Here is a 24,305-nt window from a genome sequence, read left to right on the forward strand (position 1 = left end):
AAAGTGCCAGCTCCCACCTGCACAACTATGGGTGCTGGCTGGGAAGCTGGCTGGTACCATGGGGGCCTTGGAGCTCTTTCTGCGGCACCCAATGATTTGGCCTGCTTTGGGTACCCTGAGAGGGCACCTGGGCACCCACTTTAAAATCAAATGCTCCCACAGTTGTGCCACCAGTATCTAGCTAACAGGTGCCTTGGGGCTCCCCCCGCAGCCCCCAGCTTTGGAAAGGAAAGTGTGGGTGCCCTGGGTGGGCACCAGGGTATCAAAAACAGATTTTAAAAGGGAAAAAAACACACAAATATTATTCACTGCTCCAGCAGGGAGCATCCCATAATGCCCTGATGGGGCATTTTTGTCAATTTTTATTTACCCAGATGGTGCCTCTAGAAGGGGCAGGGGCACCACCAAGCATTTTTTCAATCGATCAGGATTTGTAGAGTGGAGTTGCTACATCCGTGAGGGTCTAGAGGCGCCGTGGAATCATGCTGCAGGATCACACTGCCTGTTCCTATTGGTTGAACATTCAGATCTTGAGGTCATTCCTGAACTGCCTTAGGCTTGATGGGGCTCTGAGGTGCAGGGAGAGGGTATTCAAGGTCTTAGCCGCCAGGTGGGAGAAGGAGCAGCCTCTGCTCTTTGTCCGGCAGTAGCGGCCAGGGAGGGGGGATTCCCTGGTTGGTTGCTCATTTGTTGATGTGCGCTGGTCCTTTGCTGTGTAGTGCCATGTAAGCATCTTGAACTGGTATCTCTTCACGACTGGTAGCCAGTGGAGTTTCCTGAGGTTGGAGGTTGAGGATGACTGTGGCTGCTGTGTTCTGGATGGCCTGGAGTTTGCTCATATGTTGGGATGTGATTCCTAAATAGAGGGAGTTGCCGTAGTCGAGCCTACTGGTGACGAGAGCTTTCATGACAGTTTGCCTGGTGCTGGGTGTGAGCCATCGAAGACCTTTCTCAGAATTTGGACGGTGAGGAAGCAAGTGGAGGAGATGGCGCTGACCTGCTTCTTAATGGATAGATGTAGTTGCGGCTCGCCAGGGGAGTGCTGCGGGTGGGGCGGGGGAGGGGCAGGACGAGGGAGGTAGATGACTCGGACATACGACTGACAGAACTCGGAGTAGCCTTACTGAGTCTTGTTGGTCGTATGTCCGAGTCCACTACCGTTGCACCCTGTCCCTCCCCTGCCCCGCCCCACCACCCCGCAGCACTCCCTTATCGAGCCGCCACTGGCTAGCTGGCTGTCGAGGATGATGCAGAGGTTGCTGGTGTGTTCGGCGGGTTTGAGGTTTAAGCCTGGCTCAGGTGGCCACCGTTCATTATTCCAGAGGGTCCCCTTACTTTTCTCAAAGATGAGTACTTCTGTCTTCTCTGTGTTGAGTTTGAAACAGTTGTTGTTCATCCAGATGGCCAGATCTTTCATGCATCTTTGGAACTTGTCTTTGATGGTCTTTGGGTTATTAGACGGAAGAGGAAGAGTTTGGTGTTGTCTGTGTAGGAGAGGATGTTGAGTCCGTGGCTTCTGATGATGGCCACAGGCGTTGTGTATATGTTGAACAGGGTAGGGCTGAGGGATGAGCCTTGAGGTAGATCGCAGGTGATGTTCCTAGGGAGCGAAGACTAGGGAGGGAGAATGATCTTCTACCAGCGACGGCTCATCCGCTATGGTGGAGGAGTGTCGCCATCCCAAAAACTGCAGCAAATGAAAAATAAAACTATATTAAACACGATTTTTATTATTCCTTTTTCCTGCCGAGTCTTGGGGGCGGGGACTGGGAGTGACAGGAGCTGAGGGGAGTGGTATGTGCACTCCCTTCACTGCGCTTGATGGTTTGGCTGGCCGTCTCAGGCCGGCCAAACCATCATGCGCTGTGAAAACTCTCTCTAGCCCAGCAACGCAGCTGGGTTGGGGAGAGCAGGCACAGACTCAGACTGTCTTGGGGAACAAATTGAGTGCACTTACGCCAATCCTGAAGCTGCTCTCATGCGTGAGAGCAGGTTAAGCATTGGCTTCAGGGCATTCTGGGAGCCTGTGCCGCCTGGAGAAGAGCAGTAGACAAGTACGCCGCCGCCGGTTGAAGGTACATTTCTTTTTTTTATTTCACCCCTATTCCCCCACTACATCCATGTCCCCACCTCACCGCTCGCCCCCTACACCGGCTGCTACTGTCTTCCTGCGAGGTAGAATGCACTTCACTTGAGGGCTGCTCCTTCGATTCCGATCTGTTGGAGTCTGTTGATCAGTGTGTGGTGGGATATGATGCCGAAGGCTGTTGAGAGGGCGAGGAGGATGAGGGCTGCTGTTTCTCTGTGGTTTAGCAGCATTTTTATGTCATCCGTGGCTTTGACTAGAACGGTCTTGTTGCTGTGGTTCGCTCTGAAGCCGAATTGGGAGGGGTCCAGAAGGTTGGGGTTCTTCAGGTGTTTAGTTAGCGGGATGCTGATGGCATTCTCGATGACCTTGGCTGGGAAGGGGAGCAGAGTGATGGGTTGGTAGTTCTTGGGTTATCCCCGGTCCGTGGAAGTTTTATTTAGCAACAGCTTCACGTAGGCATGTTTCCATTTCTGGTGAGGTGAGCTATGGTGATCGAGGAGTTGAGAACCTTGGTGAGTGTTTTGCTGATGGGTTGATTGCTGAGGTTGAAAGTCTGGTGGGGGCAGGGGTCTGCTGGAACTCCAGAGTGGATCCTTTATGTGAGGGTGTCCCACGAGGTGAGCTAGTGTGGGTGGGCATTGGTCGGCGTGAAGAGGTTGATGTTGTCCTCAGCGGGGGGGTTGGGGCGTGAAGTCTTAGTAGATGGTGTTGATTCTGCTGTGGAAGAAGTCTGAGAGGGTGTAGTAATGTTTTCGGTTGGCAAGGGATTTGGTGAACTCCTTGACTATGTTGAACTGTTCCATTCTGTTGTTGGTGCTTTCATTGATACAGGTGGTTAAGGCGGTCTTCTTGGTGATTTTCAGGAGGTGGGGGTATCAGTTGAGGGCGTCTTTTAATTGTTTTTGAGCCTTGAGGGTCTAATTGGTGCGCCATCTTCTTTCCTTCTGTCTGGTGTCACATATCTGAGTTTTCAGTTCTCCCATGAAGCAGCTGCGGTCTCTTGTTTGTCTCTTGGGGTTGGTGGGTTTCCTTAGTGCAACTTCGTCAACTGTAGCTGTGATCCAGTTTGCAAAGTTTTCCGACGCTTGTTCTTTATCTTCAGTGGTGATGGGTAGGTGGAGGATTGCAGGAAGCACAGCAGTCCCCAAGCAACATTGAAAAAAACACAGTAAGTCTCCTTATCACATTTTTAACACTCTCCTTGCTGGAGCTGTATGCTCTTCAGCTGGAGTGCATGATTGCCTTGTAGTTGGTTCTGTGGCTGCACATTGAGTCTTTTTTTTTAATATTTACTCCACAAAGACGTGTAATGTTTTTATGTAAAAGTTGCTTTATTGGAAACATGTTGTGACAATCACTATTTTTTTTTGTATAACAATTTTTATTGAAAACAAAAACCACAACATTGCAGCAGTAATTAGCACCTCCACTGGCGAAGTATACATTCGGGCTTTGGAGACAACATACCTTATATTCAGGGCAGCAAGCATTGAATCGACCAATTAGTGAAGCAGCACAAAGGTGGTTACATGTACATGTTAGGATCGGGGAGCCCCCCGTGTAGAGCGTATGTCTGGTGGCCTGAAGGTTTCAGGTCACCGCGCTTGCCCCAACCTTATCCAACGTAGCTAGTCTCTCCCTCCTAAGTTCCACAGTAGGAGAAATACAGATGTCCCCCCGGTATTTGTTCCATCGTCCCCACTTGTTATCCCACTTCCGCGGGCAGCCTCGACATTTGTATACAGTTTTCTCCGCCACCATGGCCTGATCCATATCAGTGGCCCAAACCCGCAGCTGTGGTATGGTGTCTACCCCCCATTTCTGGGCAATATTCCTCTTAGCAATGGCCCAACCCATGGCCGACCACGCTTGCTCCGCCTGGGTGAGGTCCGTAGCTTCCCAAACATTAAGGAGGCAGAGCTGGGGAGAGGGGGATATGGGCTTATCTATGGACCTCGCCATCTGACGGGTGACGTCTATCCAGTACTGCTGAATGTGGGGACATGCCCATAGAATATGTCGAAATGTAGCTATCTGGTGACAGTGTCGTAGGCAGAGCGTATCCAGTCGCCTTCCCAATTTATACAACAGTTTCGCATCAAAATATACACGATGCAGAATTTTGAGCTGAACGAGGCGAAGTCGCATCGGCATTGCTACCTCTCCAGGGGAAGCTAACGCTTCAGTCCAGTCCTCGTCAGTCATTTCCCCCAAGTCCGTCTCCCAGCTAGTCCTTAATTTCCGCATTGGGTCGGTCCGGTTGTTAATTAGCTTCTTATACGTCAAGGAAATAGCCTTGCGTCCATTGGGTCCAGCAGCAGCCTATCCTACAGAGGAGAGGAGTCTGGGAGGGGGGCCCCAGCGGGAAGGGTGCCGTCAATAGCATGGCTAATTTGAAGATATCAAAAATACTCTGACGGTGCGAGCTGGTATTTGAGCTGGAGCTCCGCGAATGACGCCTTTTTGCCTTTGATCCATACATCCCCCACCTTAGAGATACCGATAAGGTCCCATTTATCGAACCCTGCGCAGGTACTCAGCCGCCCCAGGCAATCAGGCTTCCAGAGTGGGGTGGCCTTAGTCAGCCGCCCATTCCAACCCATGCGCCGCTGGAGCCTGTGCCAGATTTATACCGTCCGGGCCGTAGGGCCAGTCAAGCCTAGGTTTTTATGGTTTGAGTATAGTGCTCTATTATAACATCCCTTTCCCAGGAGCCAGCGATCAGTACGGAAATTGGGATCATCGTGGGATCCGAACACCCACTGGTTGATTGCGCTCAATTGCGATGCCTGGTAGTAAAGGCGTATGTCCGGCAATCCGATTCCACCATCATACCATCCCATGGTAAGTTTCTGCATTGCGATTCGAGGCGGTCCGTTATCCCATAACAAGTCTCTAATTGCTGCCTCGATCTGCAAAAAGTAGTATTCGGGGATCTGGATGGGCGTATTCTGCAGGGTGTAGAGAAAGCGTGGGAGGGCAAGCATCTTAAATAGGGATGCACGACCCAAGAGTGTGAGGGGCAATGTCTTCCAATGAACCACGTCTGCCTTGAACCTCTGCAATGGGCCCGATAGGTTTCGATCATAAAATAGGGTTGGGTCGATCATAAAATAGGGTTGGGTCTAATGTTATAAAGATGCCGAGGTATTGGAAACCCTGTGGTGCCACTGGTATGTTGTATCCCCTGGGACTATGTGGTGGGTCACCCCAGAGGGGGTACATCTGGGATTTGGACCAGTTGATCTGGTAACCGGAGTGGGCCCCAAAGATATGAAAAATATGAAGTACACGACGGATTGAGCGCGCCGGGGAAGCTAGATACAACAAAATATCGTCCGCATATAAAGAGATACGGTCTTCATGATCTTCTGTTCATTTAAAGCCTCTGATTTCAGGGTCACCCCTGATCCAGACCGCGAGTGGCTAAAGGGCCAAGGCAAAGAAAAGCGGTGACAATGGACAACCCTGCCTCTTGCCGCGGCATAGGGAGAAGGAGCTCGAACGGTGATTGTTAACTGATAACGTGGGCCGTGGGCAAGTTATATAAAAGTCTGATCCGTCCGATCAGCCGGGGCCCCAACCCCACAGGAGCCAGGACAGCAAAGGGATACTCCAAAGCCACCGTATCAAATGCCATTTTGGCATCAAGCGCGAGCACGACCCAGCTTCCTCTTGGAGTGTTGCAGCACGACCCAGTGCCCCGTGGACATGGCGAAGATTGCGTGCAGTATTACGGCCTGGCATGAATCCCGACTGATCAGGGTGGATTAGTGCAGTGAGATATGGAAGCAGACGATTGGCCAGCAGTTTGGCCAAAAGTTTGGCCTCTACAGTGATCAGGGAAATGGGTTGGTACGATGCACACTCATCCGCTGGTGTACCGGGTTTGCGGTTGACCACTGTGGTGGCGGTGCGGATATCTGCTGGGAGGATACCAGACTCATAACACTCATTATACAAATTCAGCAAGTGGGGCGCAAGCTTCATAGCCATAGGATTCAGGCGTTCTATCGGGATTCCATTGGGGCCCATGGCCTTGCCGGACCAGATATCTTGAATGGCTTTTTGGATCTCCTCAGCCGAGATATCTGCCTCCAAGGCCTCTTTATCCTGCTGAGAAACACATTGCATTCCAATAGTGGCAAGGAGGTCTGCCGCCCACCGTGCTTGTGAGTGCTGTGGCGTAGTATAGATTTGCTCATAGTACTTTGCAAATGTTTCGGCAATGTTTTGGGGGTCAGTGATCAGCACACCATCCGGCCATTTGATCGCGCCCACCCACCCACCGCGCAGATGATTCCTTACGTTCCAGCCATGCCAACAGTTTACCGGTGCGCTCACCCAGCTCATATATTCTGTGCCGGGTAGCAAGGGTACGTCGGTTGTCTTCCTCAAAGAGCAGTTGTCTATAATCTTTCCTCTTAACATTAAGTGTGTGTTGGATCTCGTGGGCAGAGGTCTGCGAAACATCGCGCTCGAGGTGAAGTATCTCTGCCTCCAACTCGCTAACTCGTCGCTTACGTTCAGCCCTGTGTCCCACTATCATGGACAACGCTCTTCCCTTAATAACTGCCCCATACGCGCCCTATAGCGTTATCGCCGACGCCACAGACCCGGTATTTTCTTCAAAGTAGTGATCAGTATCTTGCCGCAAAGAATCCCTAATGTGTGGGATTTTTAGCAACCAGGGCTGGATCATAATGGGGCCAGGTTGCCTTGCCCGATGGGCTCCGAAGGTAGCTGTTAACGGGGAGTGGTCAGATATACCCCGTGCTAAGCACGTGGACTTCATGAAGTGTTGAATCTGTTGCGCCTGGGTGAACAGGTAGTCAAGCCGTGAGTGACTGCCATGAACACCAGATTGGAAAGTGTAAAGTGTGTCTCGGGAATGTGACCATCTCCAAATGTCTACCAGCCCAAAAGCGTCGGTAAAATTGCGTAGTTGCGAGCCGTGTGGAGCGTCCAGTCGAGTCGTCAAGTTAAAGTCGCCGCCCATCACCAGGGCACCCTCGGGCAAGGTCATCAAGAGCGTCCCCACGTCTGCTAGGGTCTGGCGCTGTAGGCCCGGTGGGGCGTATACGGAGGGCACATTGAGGACCCTCCCCTCCCAGCTACCTGAGCAAGCAACATACCTACCCTGTGGTTCGGTCCGTGTAGTGTGAATCAGATAGGGGCAACCCTTACGTAGGAGGATCCCCACCCCTCTGGATCCCGAGGTAAAGCCAGAGTGCGCTGAGTGCGCTACCATACGATACCCCTTTCTGTCCAGGGCCTTACAGGAGTTACCTATGAGGTGAGTTTCTTGGAACAGCACTAAGTCTAGTCGGTGCCGATGAATATATTGGAGCACTATGCCCTGTTTAATTTTGTCCCCCAGCCCATTGATATTCCAGGTCATGAGACTAAGTCCTGACTCATTGCCATAAGATCCCAACAGTAATATGATGAAGTGATCGGAGTGACTATTGCAGAGAGGCCCTTCAGCCACTGCTATAAATACAGTATTCGTCGTCATATCGCCCTTCATGAGGATGAAGAAGATAAGACCAGTAGCCTGTAGGTAAGTACCCCGTACAACGTATTGATAGAGAATGCCATTTAGCACTGCTGCAAAAAAACAATAAGAAACAGCACCCCAAAAAAACCAAATCAAACACACCAAAAACCATAAAAACATGCCCCCCACCCTGCCTCCCTGCACAACAGGACTCGAACCACCCGCCTCCCCCAACATGCAGAGCGCCTGTCGCCCCCCCAGGAACAATTCGAGGAAACGTGAGCTGCCCCACTCCCAACATATTAACTGACATCTCGTAGGATCCTTCCCCCCCCCCCCCCGCCCGACCACATCCCCACTAGTGTAGGAGACTCTTAACTCAGCCTGAATTGCCAGAGCACATCAAACAGAGCCCCATCGTCACGGCACATGCAGCAGCAGTGTCTACATGGGAAACTGTTCTCCTGAATAAGTGTAAATTGAAAAAAAAAACCTCTACAACGGTGGAAGCCAGGCTATCATCCCCCCATTGTCTTCAATAGAGGCCCATAGTGACAGCGTACCAAAGGGGTGAGCGCTACCCGCATCCCGGGATACACCCACCATTTTCACCATAGCGTCATGAGACCCACGAGTCCGCTACCAGATACGTTCCAGGGAGTTCCGATGGAGCAATACAAAACAGTATACCATCTTACCAACGTCCAGAGTTAGTGTTCCCCAGTTGGTTCCCGGGCTTCAGAGTCCGAGTGTGGAGGAGAACGCCTCTGCTGGCGCCAGTCTTCGGCCTTATCTGCCACCGATGGTCCCTTTTTTTTCCCCTTATCCACAGTACGCCAGACCTCCAACCAGTCCCAAGCATCCTCCGGGCGTGTAAAGAACCATGATTTTCTATCGGCCTCCACACGCAGCTTGGCAGGGAACATCATTGCGTACTTAACTTCCTGTTCACGGAGAGCTCTTTTTACCTCCAGGAAGCTGCGTCTTTGCTTCTGGACTCTTAGTGTAAAATCAGGAAAGAACGTGATTTTGCTGTTCTCAACAGTAAGGGGTGGGGCCGCCCTTGCAGGTTGAAGAATGGTGTCTCGGTCGCGGAAATTGAACACTCGGGCAAGAAGTGGTCGAGGGGGTGCCCCTGGCCGATGGCGACCACCCGGCACTCGATGGGCTCTTTCAATCGAAAAACACTTTTAAAGGTGTAGGTGTTTGAGGACCAGGTCCTCGACAAAGAGGTCCGCTGCCTGCCCCTCCGCACGTTCCGGGACACCAACGCGGACGTTATTGCGGCGCATCCTGCCTTCATAATCATCCAGCTGCAGAGCCAATAATTTGTGGGAAGCACGCAGATCTGTGACCTCTCGCTTGAGAAGGCTAGTGTCGCTAGTCCGTTCTTTGGTTACACTCTCCACAGCTCCCACGCGGTCGGCAATCTTCCTCACGTCCTCACGAATCAGACCCACATCAGTGGCCACGGTATCTATTTGTGCTTCAAGGGATGCCTTGACAGCAGTGATCGCATCCAGCAGGTCTTTATTCGTCGGTTCTACCTTGTCGTCCGAGGCCGGCGCCACGACCTGCTCACCGCCTTGTTGGTGTTGCCATGCGAATTTCTCCAATTTAGTCTGTGCCACCGTTCTGGTGCTCCGCCCGGTTGCCATAATCACACCTTAGGTGGCGCTCCCCGGCCTCTGGGCGCAGCCGCTACTCCCCACCGCCTGCCGTGGACTACGCCACCTGGCCTGTCGGCTTTCGCTGGATACACCCCAGCCGGGGGGACACTCCACCAAAGCCCAGACACCCAGCACTGGGTCAAAGATAGGGCAGGCCCCTGCCCTCTGCACGTCCAGGTCACCTCTCCAATGTTTTAGCGTTCCAGCCGTCACTGCCGGCCCGGGGAAGCCAGGCGCCGTCGTCAGGCGATTTATCACAGTGCCGAATCGTCCAGAAGAGTCACCCTTCCATAGGGTAGCCCGCAATCCCGCAGGCCACCCGGAGCCCAATCACAACCGGCTTCCAAGGCCCGCTACGCAGCAGGAGTGGGGAACCGTGAACCTCTCAGCAGGCCCCCATACGCCGCGCCCAAGTAATGCTGTAGAGGAGTTGGGCACACCCCTGGATGTCTTCGCACCAGCGGGTTCTCGCCAAACCACGCAGATCAGTGCACCACCAGACCGCTGGGGTAAAGGAGCCGGAGCAGGGGGCACTCTCCCACCGCCCGGGGCATGCGCGCCAGTCGCGCCGGAACCGCAGTCACTTGCGCATCAGCGGGACACGCGGCATCAGGGGAGGACCCCCTCAGCAAGCCAGCCAGGCAGCGCTGAGGCAGCGGTCGGGTCCCCCCCCCGCCCCCCAGCATGGCCCCCACAGCAGCCAGCAATGTCTAAACACCCGGAGCGGCGGGGATGTCCGCCCGCTCACACCGGGCCCAATCGCGGCACCGGCGCAGGCGCCAAGCACCAAGTCCCCACCTCCAGAAGGTTAAGGCCGCAGCCGCGGCCCCACGCTACTTCACCCCCCGGCCGGGGCACGCTTCCACAGTGAGTATACCGGCATGAGCACCGGGCCCGGAGCTCCGTCGCAGCGCCTCCTCAATTCTACCTCAATCTATCCGGTGGGTCAGCGGGAGTCTCCGGGCCACAGGGGACGCCCCAAGACATGGGCGGACTCAATCTCTGCAGTGTTGGAGGCGTCGAGCCTCAAATCTCCGCTCACAGGGGAAACAGGCCTCAGCCACGGCGTCACGTAGTCCCACTCCCTGGCCGGGGCGTGTACCTCACAGCCCGGCCGCCGGCAAGAGCGCGGGGAACGGAGCCTCCTCCCGGCACCACCTCCAATCAGCCTCAAATTTCTAAGCTGGGTCGGCGGGAGCCCTGGGACCACAGTGGACACATCAGAGCACGGGCCGGGACCGCGGGGCACGAAGGATCAGGATATTGCGGGAGTGGCGCTTCAGAGCCTCGCTACTGAGCAGCCATTCCCGTCGGCAGCAAGCCACGCCCCCCGACAATCACTATTATTAAACTCTACAATGTGTGAATTTATCAATATACATTTGATTATAGTTAGTGATTACTTCTGGACAAAGCCATTAGGTCTTCTTTATATATGTTGATGTGCCGACCCCTTGATAAAGCCAACAGGCCCCCTGCTTTAAAACTTTTGGTTTTTTGACCCTTTGACAAAGCCAGTAGTGCTGCTTTACTTAAAATGACACAGGTTATATTGTTAATTTAAAAAGGAATGTTTTAACTGACATTTTCACCTAACTATAACACCCATTTAACCTTTGATTTTTCAGTGAGTATAAATGTATAGAGTCAAGCTGTGTATACATATATATATATATTATCTACTGGCGGTCGCCAGTAGATAGTTATAGTTACAACCTAGTTTCCATAGGAAATCTCAAAATTCTATTTTGAATAACTTTGGCGCCGGTTGACAAATCCTCGCGAAATTTTCAAAACAAATGGGGCGCTCTGTTCATCTCCTACCCTGAAAGTATCGGGATGATTCGTCAAGCGGGGGCCGAGAAAAAGGGGGGGTCCCAAAACGCGTTTTCCCCATGCATTTTTCCATAGGACCTTTAGTCGTAGCTACAGCCCGAACGGCTGAACAGAATTACGTGAAATTTGGCAGAGAGGTAGCCATAAGGTCAAGGAAGTGCCTTTTGCAGGTCTGGTGTAAATCTGTTCAGTATTTCCTGAGAAAATAGCATTTAAAAGCATATCAATATCTATACGCGCGAACCGTGCGCGCACTGTGCGCGCACCCTGCTGTGCACGAGCGCAATTCTGATTGGTTGTTAGATGTCGGTAAACATTCGAATCGGTCGAAACCAGGAAGTGTCGGCCGCCATTTTGTCTCTCGCAGTCTGAGGGGGTGAAAAAAAAAGGTGGGGAACGTGAAAAGGGGGCAGAGTGGACAGTTCCTGACCCCCTAGCCTTGGTCAGGGGGTCACAGAAGGACTCGTACATCTATGCAAAGTGTGAAACTACAATTCCCACAATGCTATATGATGGTAGTTTTTACGTGTGTTGTCTGCGGGACGCTGTAATGTAGCCCATTCGCATCACAAGCGCCTTCTAGATTTGAGAAGACAGGTGAAAATCCATCTATTCTATTCTTAGTAGCACTCTTACTAGTGTGTAACCAGCGCTTAGATACCCAGCAAAGGGCGAGTAGCGCTATTCAACAGTTATGGTGATGACGAGGTCAGTACTGTTGGCTACAAACTTAAGGAAGAATCAGAGTGCCGCACATGGCAGGGCCAGCTGGCTGATGTGACCTGGCTATCTTCCCAAAGTGTCTGACACATGCACATGCTTTTTGTATTTTTTTTAGGGGGGGGAAGGGTTTAACATTTAAATGTGTTTTGCGGTGGTGAGCTCTCACTTGCACCAGCATCCCTGCGCTGGTTTCTTTTAAGCTGGCATCTTCAGGAAATTTTCACAAGTAAAGACAAAACAAGCATTGAAAATGCAATAGGCCTCGCCTTTTATTAAGTTAAAGCCATTTGCTTTGCTATATAATACCATTAGCAAAGAAAATGGCTTTAACTTAATAAAAGGCGAGGCCTATTGCATTTTCAATGCTTGTTACCTGTGTCACTGGACTGAGTCCTACAGGTAGACTCATTTAAACTTCTGATGCTGTGTGCTTAACTCACTTTTGGCCTACAGGTTTGATGTGGAGTGCTCTGCAGTGCCCATGTAGTACACATGTGCTGGGTGTATGTGTTCCTGTGAGTGGTACAATACCGGGATAATGTGGTGCTGTGAATTACCTGTATATTATATTATATGCATGTGAATTATTATTTTTTTTTTATAAATTGCGAGGTGCGCGCACTGCGCGCGCATGGCACGCACTGCGCACCATGGGCGCTTGGTGCGCGAAGCGCACCATGCGCCCACAGCGCGCGCGCGGTGCGCGCACGGTGAAAAACCTGAAAAAAAATAATTCATAAATACATAACTTAGCATTTAAAAAACCGTACAAATTCACTGAAAAAGCCATAGGTTTCACACACGTTATAGTTACGAATTAGCATTTAAAAAACCTTGCAAATTCACTTAAAAAACCATAGGTTGCACACATGTTATAGTTAGCTTGACATTTCACTCGTAAAAAACCATTGAAATTCCCCCGTTATAGTTAGTTCAGATAACTATAACTCGCGCGACCGCAATCCACTGCTGATGTTACATATTACATGACTCATGACATGGTCAGTGACATCACTCATGACATCATCCTTGTGATAGAGTGGTGGTCGCGCGAGTTATAGTTATCTGAACTAACTATAACGGGGGAATTTCAATGGTTTTTTGCGAGTGAAATGTCAAGCTAACTATAACATGTGTGAAACCTATGGTTTTTTAAGTGAATTTGCAAGGTTTTTTAAATGCTTATTCGTAACTATAACGTGTGTGAAACCTATGGTTTTTTCAGTGAATATATATATATATATATATATATATATATATATATATATATATATACAGATTTAGGTATAGAAAATCTATACATACTTACATGTTGATATTTTTGTCCTCAATTTTTTGGCTACAATTTTCTCTCAACATTCAGAATCCAAACCAATTTCTAGCTTTAGAATTGTATACTTATGTCATGTTACCTTATAGTAAACCTACCTAATTTGTGCAATGTATGTATCTAGGTATCCTCTTGTGGCTGAAGCTTACCAGCTAAAAAGACGTAATGGTCCTCTACGATTACTGAATTAATTCCACTTTAGTGACTGCTATGAGGGAAGTGGTGGGTTCACCACGAGTTGTTTTTCTTTATTTTTGTCTTGATAAACAGTTATTTTTTGGGTTTGAATTTCTGTTGTATTCTTCCTTGTTTGCTTTATTTGCATAATTTTCACTCTTAGGAGACTGGTTCGAGCAAAACATGTCTCATGGGAACTGCACTAGCAGTGTTAACCACGTCTCTTTTGAACCTATAAAAAAAATTGATGAGAGGCAAAAGTCCCTCGCCTGCTGATGGACGTTCACCTCTGCCCTGAGTGCACCAACTGTGATGATGATTGGATTACTAATGCTGATTTTTGACATCATGGGCTAACATGGATCATGCGTGTGCATCATGACATAGGCCTGTCTCATGAACTGCGGTCTTTTTGGACCCAGAGGGGCGCCCAAAGCGCCACTCTCATAATGGTGAAAGGCTACTACATTTACCAGGAGCTAAGTAGCACTACAGCGGTGGTGGCAGACTGTATAGTGATCAGTAGAAGTCAACGGGTCCTTTTTAGGTCTCGCCTGGCGTAAGACTGCGCAGACATGCACAGTCTCGCTGGCGAGATTTAATGATTTGTAGAGATTTCTCTAGTGGGCTTTAAGCCCCGCCCCTCTTTTCCATTGGCTGGCGTCACCATTTATGCTAAACGGTGGCCAGCCATTGGAAAAGAGCTTCCAGTGACGTACACTTTACTCTTTTAGAGCCGTCCCAGTTGGACTGGCTGCCCCGACTAACTGCTGGCGTAAAAGTTTTTTTTTATCTTTATGGGGCCAAACACATGGCCCCATAAAGATAAGAAACCTTTTATCACAAAATGAAGTCAAGCGAGCCAGTCCAACTGGGATGGCTCTAAACGAGAAAAGCGTACGTACGAAAAACGTCATGGCGAGCGCTTTTTTTTTTCAAGTGCTGACGTTTCTGGTAGGAGGCTTAATTTGCGAGTGAAAACTCTTCCTTGGCCGTCTGATGCGGGTTTCTTTCGTTTTTCTGCCTTGTTTAAGACGTGTGCCCTGCACATTCTTGAGTCTCTATGCACAAATGTACGTTGTAGGCTGTATGCTGCTCAGTGCGGTTCTGAGTAATCCCAACGCCAGGTCCTGTGTTTACTCACTTGTTTTTCAATGATGTTATGAAATTACAAATTAATTCCCAGCAAGGCTCCATGCAGCAGCGCTGTTTTCCACGTCGGATTCTTTAAAATGAATTAAAGGGGACGCCTTGGTGTCAATTTCTAAAGGCAGCGGGAAAGGTCTGGAGGGTTTATTCTGTGGACTTGCGGCTACTGGGGGTATTTTTTGCCTGCAGCGGGTGTCTGTTTGCTGTGTTTGTGAAGGGCTTGCCTTGGCTTGCCTCCCCCTCCCCCGCCCCGCCTCCTTGCCCACAGCGCGGCTCAGGGGGGACTAGAAATGACTTACATAGAGTGCAGTAGCCACGGAGTCCATCCCGTCGCCTCGGCTACCATGAGAGCTCTGTGTCTCCTGGCCATGGGGGTTCTGTGCTGGCTACAGCTGCGGATCCCGGTGGGAGGTAAGAGGGCCGTGCGGGGGGGGGGCAGCTCAGATTGTACCCAGTCGAAACCATGTGCCGCGTTCCTTCTAAAACCAGAGCACAGAATACCGATTGGTTTACGCAGCGGGTGTCTGTTTGCTGTGTTTGTGAAGGGCTTGCCTTGGCTTGCCTCCCCCTCCCTATGCCCCACCTCCTTGACCACAGCGCAGCTCAGGTGGGACTAGAAATGACTTACATAGAGTGCAGCAGCCAGGTAGCCACGGAGTCCATCCCGTCGCCTCGGCTACCATGAGAGCTCTGTGTCTCCTGGCCATGGGGGTTCTGTGCTGGCTACAGCTGCGGAGCCCAGTGGGAGGTAAGAGGGCCGTGCGGGGGGGAGGGGCCCAGCTCAGATTGTACCCAGCCGAAACCATGTGCCGTGCTCCTTCATTTCTAAGAAAAACACCATGAACTGGCCGAGCTACTCCTACTCACGCAGGGTCTGGCCCTGGGATAATCTAGAACTCTGGCTGGGCCAGTCAGTCATTGGGCTAGCTTAGGTTTTATGTGTGGCCTCGTCTTCTTATATTCCTTCATTTATTACCCATCTCCTTATCCAGCGTGTTACTCCCTCATGTGTTGCTTAGCATCGTTTTTCATTTACTCTCTAAGCGCCCACTTGTCACCGCCTCTCTTCTCCCTGCTACAGGACACCTGGTTCCTGTGCACGCGCAGCAGCCAGTGAGTGGCATGAATTATCTACAGTGTTTTGTTAATATTTAACTTTTAATCTACAAAGGCACATCTGTCAAGCGGCCCTGTGTCAAGTGCAGGCGCGCAATGCCCATTGGGCTCAAAGGGCTTCAGCCCCCCCCATCGTGTGTGGCAGCCCGAGCTGAGACAGCTTCCCGGGCACACACACAGCCGCACCCGGACACTTCACAGGTCTTTAAAAGACCATTTATGTGCTAATGAGTCTTTGTTACTTTTCACCCCTTCTTAGAGCCCCGGCATCTCCACTCTGCATATTACTCGAAGAGTTAGCCCTCCCCCGAAATTTTTCGTAGCCCCTCCCGAAATTTGGCTCTAGTTGCGCCTCTGGTCAAGTGTGACCCACTCACGCAGCCTTGGCCTTTCAATCAAATACCCTTGCATGTTGAAGTCCTTTTGAACTCGTACATCTATGCAAAGTGTGAAACTACAATTCCCACAATGCTATATGATGGTAGTTTTTACGTGTGTTGTCTGCGGGACGCTGTAATGTAGCCCATTCGCATCACAAGCGCCTTCTAGATTTTAGAAGACAGGTGAAAATCCATCTATTCTATTCTTAGTAGCACTCTTACTAGTGTGTAACCAGCGCTTAGATACCCAGCAAAGGGCGAGTAGCGCTATTCAACAGTTATGGTGATGACGAGGTCAGTACTGTTGGCTACAAACTTAAGGAAGAATCAGAGTGCCACACATGGCAGGGCCAGCTGGCTGATGTGACCTGGCTATCTTCCCAAAGTGTCTGACACATGCACATGCTTTTTGTATTTTTTTAGGGGGGGGGAAGGGTTTAACACTTAAATGTGTTTTGCGGTGGTGAGCTCTCACTTGCACCAGCATCCCTGCGCTGGTTTCTTTTAAGCTGGCATCTTCAGGAAATTTTCACAAGTAAAGACAAAACAAGCATTGAAAATGCAATAGGCCTCGCCTTTTATTAAGTTAAAGCCATTTGCTTTGCTATATAATACCATTAGCAAAGAAAATGGCTTTAACTTAATAAAAGGCGAGGCCTATTGCATTTTCAATGCTTGTTACCTGTGTCACTGGACTGAGTCCTACAGGTAGACTCATTTAAACTTCTGATGCTGTGTGCTTAACTCACTTTTGGCCTACAGGTTTGATGTGGAGTGCTCTGCAGTGCCCATGTAGTACACATGTGCTGGGTGTATGTGTTCCTGTGAGTGGTACAATACCGGGATAATGTGGTGCTGTGAATTACCTGTATATTATATTATATGCATGTGATGGATGTATTTGTGGCGGTAAGTCGTACAATACATCAAGGATGTAGTTCTGTGCAGTGCGTGTACGCTATATGCACGTGTTGGGTATATGTGTACCTGTGAAGGGCACAATAGATGGAAGATTCTGGGCTTGGGAGACCCATGGCTGACTGGAGGAACATGAGGAGAGGAGGTAGAGAAATACTCCAGACATATTTGTGCATTGCTTCATTCCCTAGGTTTGTTGGGACACACTGGAAGAAAGGAGGGCCAGGCTCTCCAGTGCACTTCAAAGGGTGCTCTTTGATTCAGAGAGAGGTCACTGGGAAGGGGCCTGACACATCTCAGGAAAGAGATGAGGCTGATAAGAAAATCACAAAGAGTAGGGCTATGACCTGGGGTAACATTTTGATACACACGAGCACCCCCATGACCTGTGTTGTGGGGCTATCAGATTTGAAGTGGCTCCTGCTGTGACAGAGTGCTTGTGGAGGTAGGACAGGACGGAGGAAAGGGCACCTCAAAAAGAAGCAGACCCCCAACATAAACTTCAAAGACTCTGGGCGGGCCTGATTTAGATTTCGACAGACGGGTTACTCTGTTACAATGGTGACTGATATCCCATCCCCGAAATATAAATCCCAAAGGATATTATCGTATTTATATTTCGGCAGATGGGATATCCACCACCATTGTGATGGAGTAACGCGTCCGCTGAAATCTAAATCGGGCCCTTAGACTCTAAATCACATTTGGTGTCTGGAAATGTATTATAAGAAGGGGCGTTTGAGCCCCCCCGAAATTGTCAACTGTCAAGCAACCAGTAGGGGTATGCAAGGAGGAGAAGCTCTGCAAAACTTCTGCCTGTGACCAGGACTGGGGTCGAAGGCCTACCAGTCTCCCCGCTGAGTGAGAGGACATCATCCAGGGAATCAAAGATAACCTGCCCTTGGAACCTGCAGCACCAGCACCTATCTTCTTGCCAAGACCAGTGTGCCCTGTGAGGGAGAGGAGAGCGTTGGAAGGAGTGAGGTCCAGTGGGGGATCCTGGTATTGAAAACCGTAACGAGGTGTGAGAAGATGGTTGCTGCACCGATAATGTTGTTGCCTGTATGCAGGAAAAAATCTGTGAACCCATATGCCAGACGAGGGCTGCCATGAAGTGAGCTGTGACCATTGTTGCACACATTGAGCTGCTGCCAGTGAGAAGGTACCAAGTCGGCAACAATGTATGCTATGTGGGACAGCTGTGAAGATTTCTGCCTTACTGATTGGGCGTAGTCCGGGGACGGGACCAAGTGGGTGACCTTGTATGCTAGGGAGGGCTGCCATGAAAATTGCAGTTGTGGTGATCAGGCTACTGCTAATGTAATTAGGAGGAACAGTGTCCCAATATGCTGGGGGTACTCCTGGGACCAGACAAAGAGCATGGTCTGGTCAAGACCATCATTGGAGGAAGGAGCTTGCAGTGGTGACACATGTGGGCCCAAGACGTGACTGAGGACCTGCACCAGAGGAGGAACTTGGGAACAGGAAATTTACCAGGATCAGAGGAGCATTGAGAACGCCCCTGGCCGCAGCAGGACAGCGTGTGAGGAACTCGAGGACACCTACTGCAGCCCTCTTGGGCTACCCATGCGAAAGATTTACTGTAGGCAGGTGCTCAAGCTTCACCCCTGCAAAGGAGGCACACTCCGAGACTCCGGTTTCTTGGATCCTGAGGAAAGTATTTTTAGTTGTTGTCAGTCTGTGTTGATCAACTGTGTCTACCACCCCCCCTAACCCCCCCCACCCTCCTCCATGAGTCGACCTCCCCTCCCCAGTAGCCTTGGACTGGGTACTAGGCCCAGTTGCTCAGGGTCCATAATAGGTCGGGCCCCAGAGCGTCAGTAGTTAAAGGGCTCATACACCACTGTTGGGCCCAGAAGCTCTTGCTTCCCTATGAACAGGGTTCTGACAGCGATGAATTTGTGTCTTGCGTGACTTTTGTAGGCAAGTCATTCTTTACATTCAGTTTGCAAGCAGTCAGCTTCCTACCATAGTTTACATAATTATCTAAAAATTGTATTTATGTGTTACGTGTGAAACTATCTGTAAATCTTTGATGTAGCCTGTTGTCATTGTCTGGCTGGCACCAATATTTTATGTTTTCTCACGACTTGGGGAGGACAGCTGCTCCTGCAGCAGTGGCTTCTTTAGGCAGTGAATGGTCACAGATGAGACACACAACTAAGGCAACAGCAGCAAGCATCCACACACGACATGAGTTCAGATGTCACACTTTGATCACTACATTTAATAATAAAGGGAATTTCTGTTGTATATGAAGGAGTGACACATATTGAATGGTAGCAAGCTTGTATTTAGGTAAGTATGGCACATCTTTCGCAGTCTTCTGATTATAAAGCATAGTTACAACATCTGTTATTATTGTCCCATGCACAGGCATTCTCTTATCTATCTAGGAAACCCAAAACACAGAGAGCCTATATTGAGACTTGCAGGATTCACACGGATTGCTGTTTCAGTCATGTTAACTCAGAGGTGTGCTAATGTATTTCTTGCTGCATAGCTAGCCGAGGTGAAATGCTTGCCCCCAGATTTGTTATTTAAACATGGTGAGACAAACCTTTTTTTTGTTATGTTTTCCAAGCAGACAACACAGCCTGTGTCACTGATATGTAGAAAATACATTGCTGTTTGGAATGAACTGGGGATGCCAGACCTCTTATAGTGCCTGCCATGCTCAACATGGAAGATGATCAAACTACACTATCTGAAGGGGTACAAACAAAAATATGTGGTCAAAGATGCAGTGTTATTGTCCCTCTGTGAAATATGTAACATCATAAAATAATGTATTGATGGGTTGTGGTGTGTTAGTTTTAAATTCCCATCTTTAGATGCATTTATATGCCTCACCGAATCCTCTGGGAGGTGTTAAATCCTTGGTCTGAATCTACAAATCTTAAAGTAATGATGATGTGTGAATGTACAAGATCTTGATTAAATTGAGACGAGCACAAACCGAACGTAGGACGGCTGGTGGTGAGAGAGAAATAAGTAATCACAAAGTCTAGGGGGACTTTCTTCAACACTTTGAAGGAAGATAATTCCTACTCAACCATATCCATTTGCTTCTGCTAAGCTAATACCTGGTGAAGAGGACAGTCTATTAATTTTTTATGAGCTAGTCCTGAAATAAAAATGACACCACCCCTCACTCACTCTTGATGACCTGCTTCATCATATCGGGCACCATCACCAGCACTCTAATGGTGCAACGTGGGCTCATCCTGAGCTCTTTCAAAAGTGGAATATAAAGATTTTGTTTCTGTTGATGGTTCAAGCTATTACATTTATATTAGGGCAGTGGAGTAGATATGAATGTATTTGATAAGCTATGCAAGATTAAAAATACGGGACTGGTTCCTCCCTCAATTATTTTTAATAAACAAAAAGTTGATTGAGAAAGGAGGTTTAGATGGGGTGGTATGGGTCTAGAGCAGAGGTAGTGGTACATTAAAATGATCCTTCCAGGGAGGAAACAAATGGACCAAGTCACTTCTTTCTTTAGAGGGAACACCGTGCCCTTAGCCAGAAGTCAAGGAAGGAGGTGATGGTGAGCACTGTGAGGCGAGCAGTGGTGTCACTTTGTGCCCCTTCTCTTACAGCTGGTTAGCCTCTCTGATTATGTTAGGTTCTTTTGTATACTATCAATGTAACCTCGCAGAGTGCTTTGTAAACAAGTTTCTCCCTGCCATTGCTCACTTTATCTACCAGAAGAGTCAAAGAGTACGGGGTCTATGTTTTACCTAATCTAACCTAGTACTCTATGTAATTTTACGCCTGTATTTCCAGGAGTTGAACATGCTTGTTCATAGACCTAATCACAGAGGGTTTTCCATGAGCAAGAATATCCTATTCCTGAAGTAAGACCAAATTACAGAAAATATTTTGCAAATTTGGCAACCATTTTGTTAATAATCTTTCTGACTGAAATAAGAGGGCTGCAGCTTCCTGTGACTTTCCTTTTCATAAGCTTTATGTTGTCCTTTTATTGTCTGTAGATGCAGTCCCCCTTTTTAGGCACGATATGTGGTATAATTTGCGATTCAAAGGTCTTGGTCCCCCCGTGAAGGCAGGTTCATGAAAAGCAAGTGCACTAGGGCAACTTTCTGCAGCTGCCCAGCTTTAAACATGTGTTCTTAGTCTTCAGAATGATCCAGGATACTGCTGTCCTCGAACCCCGCGTTCTATGGCCCTGTGGCCTTGCCTTCTGTTTACAAGGAGTGTAGTCTTTTTCCTGCATCTGTGAGGGTCAGAGCTGTATGATCCTCACTGTAGTGTCACTTACTCTCTTCAAAGCACCCTTCCTGAGGTGGCAAGGAATCTTTAAAGCCAAGTCAAGCTCTTATACTGTGCACTATCACTGTTTTCCACAGGTGATCACCAGAAGAGGGGATCAGGCAGTGGTGGTCACTGCCTGTGGTGATAACTATTAGCTTCTAAGTGCACGGCAGGAAAGCTGGTGCAAAACCCAGAAACAAGGGCCACAGAAAATCTATCAAGCAGACCCAGAAATCTTAAACATAGCTTGTGTCCCTTGCTTCTAAAGTCATTTTGAATGGAAGTAAATTGTCTGGAGGGCAGGCACGCCACCCGACTTTTCAAGCAAATTGCTTTTTTTTGCAAAGAAGATCTATAAAACTTATTGCAATGCCAGTTTTAAAATCCAATTTGTTTGTGGAAAGAAACCCCCACAACTTACACCATCTCCCACTAAATGCAAACTGTGGTGCTAGTGCAGTGGTCACACATAGTCAGTGGCCTCCTCATGGCCATGTTTTGTGTTGGGTGTATGGTTATGTCCTAGCAGAGAGAGCTATCAGAGTGCCGCAACGTCCTTCACCAATGCATTTTAACCGCAGACCTGCAGCGACGACCGCAGTGTTCCTACGTTCATGTGAAGATGCCTGCTTCAAGCTGACTTTGCTTACCATGCAGAGTTACAATACAAGACGTTTCTTCATAATCCTTGTGCGTATGTGTGCAGAATGTTCCAATGCTAGTAAATTCTGTACCTCTCAGTATCTTAGAAGTGAACCTGAAGATTTTCAGGCTTTGTAAAAGCATCCAAAACCATTAATTTCAACATGCCCTTTTCATCTAATACTTCTGCAGGCATGCAATTAATCAAACTCATTCTTCTACAAGGCAAGCAATGGCAGCCGGAGATCCTTTTTTTCACAATACTGTATTTGTATTGCCATAACTCTCTAAGCTTAGAAATGGCTTGCGTGTTTCCTTATTAGCCCTCCTACCTTGCCATCAAAGTCGACCCCACATGAAGAGATGGCTGTCGTCGGTCTTTTAGTGGTAACATTATTCCATTACCGCATATAGGTACCCAGACAGCACTGTACTTGGCGGAAGATCACAAGTGTCTGTGGACTAGAAGGAATGCCAATCAGACATAGATGACAAAAAATTATACTCAGTGTTATAAAGTTTACCATTAAGTAACCAGCACATTACTACTTTCTCGTTCTTCATTGATAGCCATTACAAACTAAGGCACTATCAAAACCGTGCAGTATCCTTGACCGACACATAGGTGCACAAAAACGTAATGACACACCCACGTTTTTCCACATAGTACTTACTGATGAAGCACTGACCTCAGAATATTTAGTCTGTAATGGTCAATCAGAGAAGGGCTCTGATACTCCAACCATGAAACCCCCATATCCCAAGTATGACTATCGAACGTTTAGAACCAGACACATAACTCACAGGTAAAAGATCACACCTTCAAAAGCACAGCATCGACAAGGAATAGATCAGCTTGAACAAAGATTCACAGACAATGACCCAGTTCAGCATTTTATCGATCCTAGATATATACGGCATCATGTGCTTTTAAGGAACCGAGAAGCACTTGGAAGTTTAATTTGAGCTAACGGATTGAACAACAGTGTTATCGTCCATGTCCTCTTATCTGTCAGTGACCTCTCAAAGTGAAGAAGAATCCATGCCTTGGAGATATATAGCTAAACCTGCTTGTAAAATATGGATTTTTTGTTCTTTCCTTTTAGCAAGCTATAAATTCATCCCTTCTATCCTGAGTAATTGCATTTTTGTCTTTAGCAGGAAATATTAATCTTGCTGAGCTAGTTGCTACTATTAGAAGCTAACTGCTCTTTTGTGTTGAGTCCATTCACGGATTTGATTGTGTTACACCCTCTTAGAGATTCAGGCAAGGGCTGGGAGTATGGATTCCTAGACTTCTCGCCTGTTGCTTGGCTGCCTTCAGATGATTAGCTCTTAAATCCAGGTGCTGAATGTAGTCCTCCAAGCTTTGGAGTAGGCAATTTGTTAGTTTGAGGAGGATCTTTTAAGGCTCATTTTCTCACTGTCCATCTTGTCTTGGTAAATCAACTATCTTGTTGCGTTGATTGAACAGTCAAACGAGTGACAAGGAAATGTTCTGTATGACAATATACTAGCCTTTTGAAATAGGCCATAATGTCCCACGAGTTGCTTACTGCTAAGGATACTGATATCTCTTAACAAGGGTTCTTGACGCACACAGTATGGCATATGGATCTTTAGCCTATTGCGATACCTCTAGTCACTTGAAGTTTTTAATGTTAAAATTATATTTACTTAATACGATGCTCCACACATTAGTGTGATATGTTTGTATTACTTTGTTGTATGTGAAATACTAATTCTATTTCTTCTCCTGGGATGACTGCGTACATTTGTGACAGCTATGCACTAAGTTGTAAATAAAGCCATTTAGAGTTGCTTGCCTGTGTGTTGTGGCCCATTATGCCTGGCTTTCCAAAACCATAGCAAGCTTCCACCTATTTCAAGCCCATCGTGTGAAGTGTAGGCCTGGAATATACTGGGCTGAGTGTTCCCTTCATTATGAACTTCCTCAATGTATAAAATGCTAAATAAATTAGGAGGACAAGTCAATGTTTTATTATGAATATAATTATATATTCTTTTAATTACTTAACCTTCACGAGCTTCCATGGCATCCATGTTCTATAGGGCACAAACTTCTCTGCATAACAAAATCTGTTGTCCCCCACCCTCGTCACTCCGAAGTCCCATGACTTGGGTTGTCCTGCACTGCAATTTTCCTCTACAGCTCTCCCCTCTTCATCACTGTGTACTCTAGCACTCAGAGTCATTGTCTAAAATGAATCACATGCAGTTGTGTGTATCTTAACAACCAATTTCCTACTAATTGCTTAAAGCAAAGATATGGCCAGCAATATCATTCTTCACTTACAGCCCTCAGTTCTTCCCTGTGACTACAGTCAATCTGCTACCTGATTTCCTGGACTTCTTGTTCGACTTCGTCTCTTTCACTTGCCGCGTAATAAAAAACTCTAATCCCGGTTTTGCACCTTAGAGCTAGTATGCATTGATTAAATACCACTACTTC

General features: G+C 48.3%; 1 protein-coding gene across 2 annotated transcripts in view; it reads left to right on the top strand.

Moving 5' to 3' along the window:
- FAM219A (family with sequence similarity 219 member A) overlaps positions 1 to 24,305 on the top strand; it is a 493,349-nt gene that overhangs the window by 352,212 nt on the left and 116,832 nt on the right. The window lies entirely within an intron of this gene.

Source organism: Triturus cristatus, chromosome 2_1 (assembly GCF_964204655.1).
Source record: "Triturus cristatus chromosome 2_1, aTriCri1.1, whole genome shotgun sequence".
Taxonomy (NCBI): domain Eukaryota; kingdom Metazoa; phylum Chordata; class Amphibia; order Caudata; family Salamandridae; genus Triturus; species Triturus cristatus.